The 12,207-nt window shown below is 45.5% G+C and overlaps 1 protein-coding gene across 6 annotated transcripts in view; it reads right to left on the bottom strand.

Annotated features, from left to right (window-relative positions):
* The window catches only part of CSGALNACT1 (chondroitin sulfate N-acetylgalactosaminyltransferase 1), a 335,010-nt gene that overhangs the window by 278,109 nt on the left and 44,694 nt on the right, over positions 1–12,207 (bottom strand). For 3 of the 6 annotated variants that reach the window (XM_080794796.1, XM_080794792.1, XM_080794799.1), the window contains exon 2: positions 6,460–6,585. The exons of the other annotated variants lie outside the window; for them this stretch is intronic. The gene's annotated coding sequence lies outside the window, so the exon portion shown is untranslated. The remainder of the gene's footprint in view (positions 1–6,459; positions 6,586–12,207) is intronic. 6 annotated transcript variants of the gene reach the window in all.

The following is a 12,207-nucleotide window of genomic DNA, read 5'->3' as shown; positions in this document are numbered from 1 at the left end:
GTGCATGCAATTGAATACAAACATAAAAAGCAACCCCAAGTGGTGTGGTGTAGCTCAAAGGGGAAGGGAGTTGAGAGGTAGGAGATGAAGATGGCGAGAAAAGACCACAGAGAGATTATGTGTGCCATTCATAGGAATCAGTCCTTGATCCCACAGCAAGGGGATGTGCAAGTTTTTTTATTTGTGTTTTAAAGATTTTTATTTTATTTATTTATGTGACTCAGAGAGAGACAGAGTACAATCAGGGGGAGCAGCAGGCAGAGGGAGAGGGAAAGCAGACTCCCCACAAAGCAGGGAGCCCAATGGGGGACTTGATCCCAGGACCCTGAGATCATGACTTGAGCCGAAGGCAGCCACCTAACTGAATGAGCCATCCAGGTGCCCAAGGGATGCTCAGATTTTAAGCAGCTTGAAGCACCAGCTTGTAGGATATGGCAGCAGAGTAGAGGATGGCCCATGGAGGAGGCAACAATGGAGACAAAGCAACAAAATATGAGGCAAAGACAACAGCAGCAAAGACGGATGACCATAGATTGAACACGAAAACTGGTGGCAAAGGCGTGGAGGAGGCGAGGGCTTGGGAGCCATGCAGAAGCAGCTTCAGTCTTAGTGCCCCTTAGCTGTGGGTCCCAAGTAAAAGGAATGAGGAGGAGTCCTGAATGAGACCCATGTATACCCTTGGTATACATGAGACCGTATACCCTTGGTATACGGTGAACGGTGGCACTGATCCCCAGTGCAGAATTCAGGTGGAGGAAGAGTAATGACAGGGAGGAGGTCCAGACAGAGCAGTGAACCAGATCAGTATGGGAGATGGGGGTGGGTGGGGGGGTGGCGGGCTCTGGCCATATTCTTGCAAGGCAACTAGGCATGAAGTACCAGGCAGGGTAGAAGTGGGACAGAAGGAAGAGCAAGAGAGATGGTCAGGAAAATCTGGAGACTGAGCCAAATGCAGCAGGGGTGGGGGTGGGGCAACAGAGAATGAGTGGCACCGGCACTCTTGGGAATGGGGCACCAACAAGCACCATGCTGTGGGCCCAGCTGCTTTGAGGACCTTGCTGGGACTGAGTGGAGTGGGAGGCAAGGAGCTCACTTTGGGATGTGCTGACTTTAAGGAGCTCAAGAGGGAGGCATATCCACGAGTCTGGAGTTCAGAAAAGAAGGTCTGAAAGTAGAGATTCGAGGGTCATCAGAAAATATGTGGAGGCGATGCCCTATCCTGGAGAGAGTAGAGAATTAGAAGGATACTGAGAGAGAATCATACAAAGGGAAAGGAAAAATCAAAGGGAAGTGGTGCCCCAGGACCCAACAAGGAAGGAGGAGAATGAAGTGCTCCAGCACGGATGGCCAAACGCAGCAACAGAGTCAGGGAAAACGGAGGCCCGGAGCATCTCCCGACTTGGCAATTAGAAATTCACAGCGAGAGGGTCAGAGCAGTTCGCAGGAAAGCTTGAACTTTCAGGGAGCGAATGGCGAGTGGGAAGTCATAAGGTGAAAGCACAATGTAAGGCTATTAGAATTCCACATTGGGGTATATCCAGAGGAAAGGAGAACACTACCTCAAAGACATTTCTGCACCCCCATGATCAATGCAGCATGACTTACAGTAGCCAAGACACAGAAACAACCCGAGAGACCATCAACAGATGAATGGATAAAGAAAACATGGTGCATAATTACAATACAGTATCAGTCGGCCATTAAAAAAGAAGGAAATTCTTCCATTTGTGACAACATGGATGGACTACGAGGACACTGTGCTAAGTGAGATTGACCAGACAGAGAAGGAAGAATCCCTGATGTTCTCACCTGTGTGTAGAATCTCAAACAGCTGAACTCGCAGAGCCAGAGAGCGGCGCGGTGGCTGCGAGGGGCCAGGGGGAGTGTGAAACGGAGAGACTCTGCTCCAAGGGTACAAACTTCCAGCTACACAATCCATAACTTCCAGGGATCCAATGCGTAGCGCGGTGAATATAATTAACAATACCGTCTTACAGACTTGAAAGTGGTCATGAAAGTAGACCTTAAATGTTATAACCACATGCGTAAAAAAAAGGTAATTATCTGAGGGGACGGAGGTGTTAGCTAACATCATTGTCGTGATCATCTTGCAATAGATACGTGTATCTGAGTCAGCACATTGTACACCTTAAACTTACGTGCATTACATGTCAATGAAATCTCAATAAAGCTAGGGGAGAAAACCTCTAGGTTTTGGATGGGGGCTGGGGAGTAGTTGTAAAAGAGAGGTCCCATGAGGTGCCCAGGGTCATGCCGCTTTTTTTTTTCTTTTCAGATAAAGAAAATAAGACCCAGATATTTGTCCAAGGTCCTTCAACTAAAAAGTGGGAAAACAGAATTCAGTTCCATGCCTGCTGGCTCTAAGACCAAGTTTCTACCATAACACTTTGGAAACACCGTGTTTCTGATTAGGATGTAGGAGAAAACCTACGGCCAGGAATAATAAGAATATTAACAATAATGTACTCTGTTAATGCCCGCACAGGCTCAGTAACTTGCCCAAGGGGAAACAAGGATTGAGTGAAGGAGCATTCCAGAAGAGGTCAACCTGGAGGCACTGCTGTGACTCCTTTAAAACTTAGGTGAGGGGGCACTTGTGTGGTTCAGTCGCTTAAGTGTCTGCCTTCCACTCAGGTCAGGATCTCAGGGTCCTGGGATCTAGTCCCGGGTCGGGCTCCTTGCTCAGTGGGGAGCCTGCTTCTCCCTCTCCCACTCCCCCTACTTGTGCTCTCTCTCTGTCCCTCTGTCAAATAAATAAGTAAAAATAAAATCTTTTTTAAAATAATAAAATAAAACTAAGTACCTACCTCACACCTGTCGGGATGGCTACCATCCAAAACACAAACAAGAAAAAAGTAAATAAACGAAAAACAAAAACAAAACCCCAGGAAACAATACGTGTAGGGGAGGATATAGAGAAATGGGAACCTCTGTGCTTGGCTGGTGGGAAAGTAAAATGGTATCGCTGTTATAGAAAACAATATGGCTGTTTCTCAAAAAAAAAAAAATTGTTTTAATTGCCATATGCTCCAGCAATTCCACTTCTGGATCTCTACCCTAAAGAACTGAAAGCAAGGTCTCAAAGAAATGTCTGTATACTCAGATTCCCAGTAGCATTATTGGTAACAGCCAAAAGGGGGAAGCAACCCAACCGTCCATCACAATGAAAAGATAAACAACATGTGGCAGATACACTAGAATGGGATATTACTCAGCCTTTAAAGGAAATTCTTTTAATCCTTTTTTAAAAAGTTAATATGCTACCATACAGATGAAACTTGAAGACATTATGCTAAGTGAAATGAAAAAAATACTGTCTGATTCTACTTACATAGGGTATCTAAAGTAATCAGATTCATAGAAACAAAGTAGAATGGTGGTTGCCAAGGGTTGCCAGAGTAGGAAAATGAGAAGTTATTGTTTAACCAGTACAGGGTTTCAGTTTTGCAAGATGAAGAAGGGTTCTGGATACGGATTACAGTGATGGTTTCACAACGTGAATGTACTTTTATTGAACTGAATACTTAAAACTGGGAAAGATGGCAAATTTGATGTTATGTGTATTTTGCTATAATTAAAACAAAAACTTAGGTAGGTATTATTTGGTATTTTAAATTTTTTTATTTTATTTTAAAATTATTTTAAAATTTATTATTTCTTATTTTAAAATAAGGAGTAAGGCACGGAAAAGTTAAGTCATATTTTTTAATTATATGAATCATTTACCACAAATCTGGACCTGGATCCTAAACCTCTTACTTGTGAGATCTTATTAGATAGTCCTCATGGGTTTGCTTTCAACTTTGACTCTGACCTGAGGTTAAGCAAATCATTATAACTTGTTGCCATGGTCCTTCCCTAGGTAAATACCTTGCCTGGAATTTTTTTTTCCTGCATAATCTGGCTAATTACCTTCCTTCTCCGCACCTCTTGATGGTTGATATCTATAGTATTTTTATACTACTGTCAGCCTATCTACAGACAACAATACGATAGACAGGATATGGATGTATAACAAAGGTTTTGCCACCATCTCACCTCGGGGAGCACCATTTATGTGACCCACAAAATGTATCTTTAGGTGTCAACTAAGACTCCCCCCCCCCACCTATACTGACAACTAATTGAGCTTAAAACATGGTACAATTCCATATCTTTCTATAATCATCTTTTCTTTCTTAAACAAAATAGCTAGTGGCAAAAACTGAACACGTGCTAAAAACTTAAATGACTAGATTACCAGAAGCTATTGATCTGGGAGAAGGCAAACCAATTGCTAACTTAAAAATAGACAAAATTCTTTGAAACCCTTGAGGTAGCTTTCTTACAGTGAGCTCCTACTGTGGCAGACACTGCTAGCCACCCATACAATATCTATCCTTCTCTTTTTTTCTTTGTAACAGAACATCTGTATTTTTGAGGGAGGCAAAATGCCTGGAGAAAATTATCTTTTCCACATCCCTGGAAGATAGAGACGGCCAAAAAGATATTAATGGAAGTCCTTAGGTTGGATTTCTAGAATGGAATTTAAGAGAGAGCTTGTTCAACTGGCAGGTACTCTTTTGACCTTCTACCCTTGATCCTTTTTCCTTCCACCTGAGAGACATGATGGCTGGAGCTACAGCAGCCATCTTGAGCCCATAAAGGAAGGAACCAAGAGGATCTCAATTACTCAACATCCTTAACACAGTAAGGCAATGTCAGCACCTCTATCTCCAGTCTTCAGGTTAAAAAAATAAGCCCTTCAGAGTTTAAAATCATGCAGTGGTGGTGGAGGGGTCTGCAGTCTCAGCCAAAGGCAATTCCTGAGGAGGTAGACTTAGGATCCTGAAAAGATCCTCCAGATCTAGAATATCTCTATTCTAATAAATAAGACAATTCATTAGAAATAAATGATGCTGATGGCAATAATGATGATGGCATTAACTCTTATGAAGCACACTGTAGGTGGCAGGCACAGAGGCCCAGAGAGATTAGGTAATTTACCTAAGGTCTCACGGCTAATCAATGATGAAGCTGGGCTTTAAATCCAGGCCATCTGGCTCCAGGGTACATGCATTTAACTACAAGACAACAATATCAAAACATAACAAACTAATAGTGCACAAACCAATCCGCACACACATGCTAATCTTAAAGAAGCTTTGTCAATTCATTAATGAAAATTCTTACTGTATGTATCCCTAAATTGCTTCTCTATTCGAAAAATTATTTCCTGTAGGAATGGAGATTCTTGTAGCTCTGACAAAACATCTGACTGGTTTCATAGTTGCTTTATATGTCACCATAAATACTGCTTAGACCGTTACCATAGTGTCCTAATAGAAATCCCTCCTTACCACCACCCACTACTACCAGATTAGTCTCCCAAAAGTGGAGATTTGATCACATCACACCCTTCAACAAAGTCTTCAGTGGATGCCTTTTGTTACCTGAATAAAGTCTAAACTCTTTAATCCTTATCTGCTTCCGGCTCCCTTCCAACCTTCCCACCTCTCCCCTTCGCACTCCAAACCCTCCAGCCAAACGGAGTCACCTGGGATTTCCCAGCCTGCACCTCAGCGTATACTGTCTGGTCCACCTGGACGCACATCCTCTGTCATCCTGCCCCAGCCCCACATGTCCCCCCCAGACCAAATCCTCAAGACCCAAGTCAAAGCCTTGCAAGCCACACTAATGGCTCCTTCTGGATAGGGACTGAGCTGTCATGGTTCTGGTCGAGAAGGAAAAGCAATGGGTTCCAGGATCTCCTGTAAAGATAGTAAATGTTGCCCAGCCCTGCAATAGCCCCCACTTAGATCAGAGCCAAGGACTGGAGTCCCTCTCCTGCAACGCTCACCCTCCTCAGCCCTCTCCCTGGTGGGTTCTCCCTTCCCTCCATATTTTATCTGATCAAAATCAACACCATGAACAGTCTTCATGCTAAAAATAGTTCCCAAAAGGAAACTTATAACCCTAAAGATGTGTAGAAAGGGGCGGGAGAAGGGAGCGAAAGAGCTCTGACCAGCGCCAAGGGGTCCCGCCAACACGATGCTACCGTCCTTCTGATCTACTGACCAAAATCACCCAAGTCAGAGACATCCAGAAGTGGCTTGCTCGAGGTTGTTACATCATAAGAAGGGGCTTACTTCTCCTAAGTCCCTCAGGTAACAAGGATTGATTACTATTGGCTGCATAGCATCTTGCCTAGGAAAACAAAGTTCAGCCAAATACAAGGAATCCTTTCATGGCCGGCAAGTCTCACTGGCTGACACAAAGTTGCCAGATTCATTTACTCAAAAACACATGCTAAACCAAGTCATGCACCATACCCAAACCTAAAGCTACTCAGTATGGCTAATGTTCATTCTCCTCAAGGAAAGCCGCACCTCACGGTGTTCTCTAGGCAACTGCTCATTCCCAGGGCGATACTGGTGATACCGGCTTTTCTCCCCTCACCTCGCAGGCAGCTGTCAGAGGCCTCGGGGGCCGTGCGCGTCATCGGGCTCTTCCCCCACAACCATCCGCTCCCACGGGCACCACCGATGTCCGACTTGCTCCAGTACGACTCACACACCACACTGCCTGTAGGAGATATCTTTTTAAGTTTCAAAAGAAGGAAAGGATAAGAATCCCCCAAATCAGCCACATTTAGCGGTTAATTGACAAATGGTTTGGTCATTCGCACGCTCTTGCCCCCTCCGCTGCTCTGCTTCCACCTCCCCGACCCCTTGAAAAACAAGGCAATGAAGGAATGTGCTGCCAAGAAAAGATGAGAAGAGCAACAGGGCATTTGAGTCACACAGCCTTCGGGACCCTGTTACACTGGGGGTTAGACGAATTCTTCCAAAGCAGCACCAAAACTCTCGTTTTAATTTAAAAATAGATTTCTAATCTCTCCCCAGTCACACAGGGCCCTTGCAAAGGCAGCCACAGCACGGAAGAGGGTTGTTTATACCCTTTTCTTTGTCTGTCAGTGACCCACCAACCCCTCCCCAATTTAACACTTAATTCCTTTAAATTAGGGAAAATTCTATTTACAGCTCTAAAAGGATTTCACAAAAGGGCAGAGTCATTGTCGGTGTGCTGTGTGCATCCGAGCCTGGCTCAGTCCGTTATCTATGTTGAGGGCAACAGAATTTCCTCAACATCCTCAAAGGAAGTGTTACTTCCTAAAAGGAAAACCACCACAGTGGAGACGGACAGTCACCTCCGGGAGCACTCAGGCCACCACACGGGCAATCAAGAATGTGACAAACGCGAGCTCTAAAACCAGACGCTGGAGGACACTGAATCAGGTTGAAAGGAGAGCCACTTCCTAGACTGAAGTCACAAAGCATCCAAAAGAGCCTCTTTCCCGTCTCCGGCCACAAGGGAAGAGAAGAATCATTTTAACGGGGAAAGAGTAAATAGCAGTAATAAAGGTCTACAGGGGCACACCCCGGGTGCCTCCGGAGATCAGGGTCCCCCAAGGACGTGATTCCAAGCTCGGGCCTCATGCACGGGCCCTCACTTCCCTTATTAGAGCAAAATCAACACAACAGAGAGTCCTCGAGCTACAGATACTTCACAAAGGGGGAACTGTAACCCTAAGGCTGTGCAGAAGGGCAGGAGGGAGGCCCTGGGGCCCGGCAGTCCTGCCAACCTGAGGCTACTGCCCTTCTGCTCTAGTGACCAAAGCCACTGAAGTCAGAGAGATCCAGAGGGGAGCTCAAGAACAAAGTGAGCTTAAACAGGATTTGAGAACACCAACCCGGTCAATGGAAATACTGGCCCTAAAGCCAGGAAATTCTTGGTTGGCTGACAAATGGAGCAGTTCCGTGTCCAAAAGCACTGTACAATTAAGCATGACCAATTACATCGTTTAAATCCCCATTAATAGCTGCTCCATGAACTAAGGGCCTGGATAACACCTCTGTCGCCAGTCTGTTTACCAATTACTTCCTTGACAGCTGCACGATTTGCGATAAGGACACTCGTGTGGGATAGGTCAGCCGAGGGAGGAATGATACCTCTAGCAGCACCGCATCGAAGTAGCGCAGGATCAGACAGAGACTGTTTGCATTTAAAGAGTCATTGACGTGAGATGGGCCGCGGAGAGGCCATTTAGCTTGGTTCTGAGGTCAAGGTAACGGATCCCATTACCCTGTTTTATTTCTTATGTTTTAATGGCAGAACAGTGCAGTGTTTCCTCCGTGCCAAGGAACACATACAGCGCATGCATCAAAGTTATGAAGCATCCTGGTAATTCAGCCGTCATCCTCACGAGGCGAGAGGGTGCAGCCACCACAAGGGAATATCATCAAGGGGGCATATTTTCATCTCTAGTCGTCAGGCTCTTTGAATCTGATCCACTGATGAATGACTAGTGCAGATTTTAGGGGCTCCTCCTGAAGATCATGGCCTACCATGGTCAAGGCTTTCCCAGGAATGAGGACGGGTTTCCTTTACAAGCCAACCGAGTGAGACAAACCCAACTCCCTCCTATCGTCACCTACAAAACACGCTACCCAGTGTCAGTCGCGAGTTAGGGAGCTCACATCCACCAGGGGTGCATGAACCGTTATGTTAAAGGTACTCAGCTTCATTCGAGCCAAAGACTTGCACTGCACCCAGAGAAAGGTGGCCATATGAAAGCCGAAAGGTGAGAAAGACTTCTTCCTCCTCACCTCTCCAGCCTTTTTCCAGTTCTACTCACTATCCTGTTCACTCCCTATGAGTTTTAAACCAAGAAAGCACAGAAGTTCAGGGGAAAGGGCATAGCTCCCAGCATTGCACGGATGGATGGCAAGTGCCCCCTAATCCTGGAGAGGCCTCATGCCCACACATCCCTTTGGTGACGTCCCAAAACAGGACACCCCCTATCCGTTCCAGTTCTGTCTCTTAGATGTATGTGGACTGGGCCATGTTATTTTAACATTCATTGAACGAACATTTCCCACATGTATTATGCCAGGCACCATGCTGGACACCAGGAATACAGTGACAAACAAGAAAGCAAGGTCCCGCCCTTAAGGGTTTATATCCTAGTCGGGGGGAGGGGAGACAATAAGCAAGTGAACAAATTAACAGACACTCTCAATGACTATAGCGCTAAGAAGGAAATAAATAGGGTACAATGCTTCCGTCTAGCTAGTGGCAGGTGGGGCGGGGGCTGTTTTGGAGGGTCTGGTCGAGGAAGGTCCGCCTGAAGAGGTGCAATTTAAACTAATGAGAATAAAGTGGTTCCGGTTGAGGGAACAGCGAGTGCTCCTGGGGCGAAGAGGCACTTGTTAAGTTCAAGAGCCTAGAAGACAGCCAGGATGGCGGGAAGCTTTAACGCTCTGCTTCTCAGCTTGGCAAGAGCCAGGAGGGGCTGAGGAGACACAGATGTTTGCGTCTGCTGCCAGACCCTAGTAGGACTCTCCCTGCGCAGCCTGGGCATGCAGAGGTTGCCAGTCTCCCCAGATGTTTCTGAAGCACAGCCCAGATTGAGACCCACACAAGGTAAGGCTGCAGAGAAGGCTCAGGACAGAGTCCTGGGCACGTGGGGACTGGGGTCTCCCTCTTGTAAAGGTCACCTCAGAACCTCTGTTCCAGCCAGCGACGACACAAACCCGAGTGGAGGCCAGGTTGGAGGGCATGTCCACGGTAGGTGCAAACGACTAATTACTTTTTATTTTCACTTCACAGCCCGGAAGGAGACAAGACGGTGTGTGTGAACTACCACTCCCTGGAGGCTTGGCCGTTCCTCCTGAAGGAACACTTCTAGGAAAACATGGCAACTAAACTGGCTTCAGGCATATCCCTTTTCACACTGTCTGCAACTTCTGAAATAAAGTGTCAAAAAATACCAGAAATGAAGGCATAAATTAATTATCTCTGCCCTCCCATAAAATGCAAAATTAAAAATTAACACAGCATGCCTATGTATGGGAAGTGAACAGGATCTGGGGTCCATATGTCGAGAAACAATGAGCACCCGAGAGTCAGCTGGACAAGCTTGCTGCTGTCGTCTGGTTTATTTTATGACACGTTTCATAAGGTGGTAAAATCATCTCTAAAAGGATGGTTCCTGGATAAGATGTAGATCATTGTTATGATTGCATGCTCGGTGACAGGAAGCACACCAAAGTCACGATAGTGGTTTCCTCCAGGGAGGGCAGAAGGAGAACAAAGAACACCTTTATCAGAAGTATTTTACTGCTTTCATTTCAAAAAAATCCGAGGCACACATAGCACAACATTATAAATATTCATTAATGCCAGGGAGTGGTCTGTGAGTGCTTGCGGTATTACTGTCTACTTTTCTGTACAAAAAAGAAAAGAGAGCATGTTGAAACAGTAAAACTTCTTCGTTTAACACTTCTTGTATAATGTGTTAAATTGGGCTGAAACCCTGTAATTATTCCTTACTTACTGTTTGCCAGTTTCGGAGACGATGCTCCTGAATTCATCACCCACGTTTGTGCTCCTGTTATATTAACAGTCGAGAGCTGTGAAACACGAGGTAGAATGTCTACCTCACATTCTCTCCTTCCCTTCAACTGAACCACCCCTTAAAGATGCTGACATTTCTCCCCAAAGTCCTGCAGCAAGAAGGATTAATTAGATAGCCCCCCTATTCTCCAAGGGGGACTGACTTTGTGGTTCACCATGCTACCAGAACCCTGCTGCTATCTTACAGGTTTTTGGTCAATCTTTACACATCCTTTTTTTTTCTTAATTTATACTTTTAATATAAATATATTTCAGAGGGCAATTTACCTTGAGGTACTTATGTGTCTTTAAAGGATAATTCATAGTCCTTGTGCCAAGTCAGGCCCAATAAAAAGTAAGTAATCATCAAAAGTGATAGTTGAGCAGTGCTGGGGGGAGAAAAGACAGAAGCTGAAAAGTTTTAAAACTGCTATTTTCATCCTGAAATGTTTATCAATCAATTTTACTGCGGCAGCAAACATTTCCCTCCTGCAGGAAGGGGGGGCGGGGAGGAAGCAGAAAAAGACACAAAGGAAAAGATTCTAACAAGTTCAACAATAAATTTTAAGAGGACTCCGCTCAGTGATGAAATATAGTAGATCAAGTCTTGTGTGCCGAATGGCAGGAAATAACGTATTCCAACACTGCGGTGTCTATTTAAAGGGACAGCAAAATAAAATCTATACGGAAGTTTTTATGGTACAAACTCCCAATCAATGTTACTACACTTAAAAATTAGCATTTTTCAGAAGCTTAAGTGCCCAATGTATCTCAGGCAATTAAGAAGGAAGAACACAGGGATGACTGGGGGGCTCAGTGGATTAAGCATGTGCCTTTGGCTCAGTTCATGATCCCGGGGTCCTGGGATCCAGCCCCACATCAGGCTCCCGGCTCGGCGAGGACTCTGCTTCTCCCTCTTCCTCTGTCCCTCCTCTCTGCTTGTTTTCTCTCTCAAATAAGTAATCTTTTTAAAAAAGAAGAAGAAGAAGACTGAGTGTCCCCTAATTCACTTCCATTCCCAGCTGACATGTGCCCTGTTCCAGGCGGCCACTTCCTGCCTCTCTGCTGTGATGTCCCACACTCTGCACAACTATGAAAGGATAAACGGACAGCATGTGGCATCTTTGATGTGCCTGGCACCAGTGGGCCAGCCACTTTCAAATATTACTTCATTTACTCTTCCCAAGAGCCCCGAATGTGGTATCAGCTCTACTTTACCAGTGGGGAAGCTATGTGCCCAGATCGCAGAGATGATAAAGTGGTGAAGCCGGGTTAGAATTCAGAGCTATTCAACTTCAAACTCACGCTCCTTCCTTTATACTCCCATCAGCTTCACGGGACGGGAAAGAAGACGGATGCGCCGAGAAGATTTCAGCTGCCAGCACCAGGGGACCAAGGAAAGGTTGTGATGGCACTTTGTCAATTCACACTGCCTACCTCTATCACTCAACAAGTTGTTCCTGAAAATTCTTTCCTCCTGTTCTCTGAGGGCCCAAATGGCCCTGGAGTGCTTCTACCAAACTACCAAACTGAGCATATCCTCAAGACATGCCCACAAAGCCCTTCCTCAGGTGATATTGAGGGCAAGGTCAGAAAACAGGGCCAGGGCTGGATTCAAGGGTATGTTGCCCTACATTCTGATTAAATGCTTACAATGAGAAAGGGATATCTCTTCAGGAAAGACGTTAACCCTTCTTTAAATCTTAGGAAGAGAACTTAAACCAAGTCTCTGCACTCCGACCACAGAAG

This window comes from Martes martes, assembly GCF_963455335.1.
Source record: "Martes martes genome assembly, chromosome: 2".
Lineage (NCBI taxonomy): Eukaryota > Metazoa > Chordata > Mammalia > Carnivora > Mustelidae > Martes > Martes martes.
This window is presented reverse-complemented; position numbering and strand designations above follow the sequence as displayed.